Source organism: Arachis duranensis, chromosome 5 (assembly GCF_000817695.3).
Source record: "Arachis duranensis cultivar V14167 chromosome 5, aradu.V14167.gnm2.J7QH, whole genome shotgun sequence".
NCBI classification, from domain to species: Eukaryota; Viridiplantae; Streptophyta; class Magnoliopsida; order Fabales; family Fabaceae; genus Arachis; species Arachis duranensis.
In genome coordinates this window covers 86,198,021-86,199,525 of record NC_029776.3, presented here as the reverse complement: position 1 = coordinate 86,199,525, position 1,505 = coordinate 86,198,021, and positions in this window count along the sequence as shown.

Below are 1,505 nucleotides of genomic sequence, written 5' to 3'. Positions count from 1 at the left end.
AAGATAGAAATACTTATGTAAATCATTAGTGGAAATTTCAGATAGGCGTATGAAGATGCTGTGCTCCTTTTGAATCTCTGCTTTCCTACTGCCTTCATCCAATCCTTTTTACTCCTTTCCATGGCAAGATGTATGTAGGGCATCAAAGGTTTAGACTTTCCGGATTCTCATGAATGCCGCCATCAATTCTAGCTTATACCACGAAGATTCTGATTGAGGAATCCAAGAGATATGCGTCCAGTCTAAGGTAGAACGGAAGTGGTTGTCAGTCACGCGTTCATAGGTGAGAATGATGATGAGTGTCACGGATCATCACATTCGTCATGGTGAAGTGCAACGAATATCTTAGAACAGGAATAAACTGAATTGAAAAGAAAATAGTAGTAATTGCATTAAAACTTGAGGTATAGCAGAGCTCCACACCCTTAATCTATGGTGTGTAGAAACTCCACCATTGAAAATACATAAGTGATGAAGGTCCAGGCATGGCCGAATGGCTAGCCCCCATGAACGTGATCAATAGTCTCCTAAGATGAATAATAGAATAAAACTGAGACCAAAGATGTCTAATACAATAGTAAAATGTCCTATTTATACTAGACTAGCTACTAGGGTTTACAGAAATAAGTAATTGATGCAGAAATCCACTTCCGGGCCCACGTGGTGTGTGCTTGGGCTGAGCTTGAGCTTTACATGTGCAGAGGCTTCTTTTGGAGTTGAACGCCAAGTTGTAACGTGTTTTTGGCGTTCAACTCTGGTTCATGACGTGTTTCTGGCGTTTGACTCCAGAATGCAGCATGGAACTGGCGTTGAGCGCCAGTTTACGTCATCTAATCACGAATAAAGTATGGACTATTACATATTACTGGAAAGCTCTGGATTTCTACTTTCCAACGTCATTGAGAGCGCGCCATTTGGAGTTCTGTAGCTCTAGAATATCCATTTCGAGTGCAAGAAGGTCAGAATCCAACAGCATCAGCAGTCCTTTGTCAGCTTTCTTATTAGAGTTTTGCTCAGGTCCCTCAATTTCAGCCAGAAAATACCTGAAATCATAGAAAAACACCCAAACTCATAGTAAATTCCAGAAATGTGAATTTAGCATAAAAATCAATGAAAACATCCCTAAAAGTAACTATATCCTACTAAAAATTACCTAAAAACAATGCCAAAAAGCGTATAAATTATCCGCTCATCACAACACCAAACTTAAATTGTTGCTTGTCCCCAAGCAACTGAAAATCAATAGGATAAAAAGAAGAGAATATACTATAAATTCCAAAATATCAATGAATATTAGTTCTAATTAGATGAGCGGGACTTGTAGCTTTTTGCTTCTGAATAGTTTTGGCATCTCACTTTATCCTTTGAAGTTTAGAATGATTGGCATCTATAGGAACTTAGAATTTTAGATAGTGTTATTGATTCTCCTAGTTAAGTATGTTGATTCTTGAACACAGCTACTTTTATGAGTCTTGGCCGTGGCCCTAAGCACTTTGTTTTCTAGC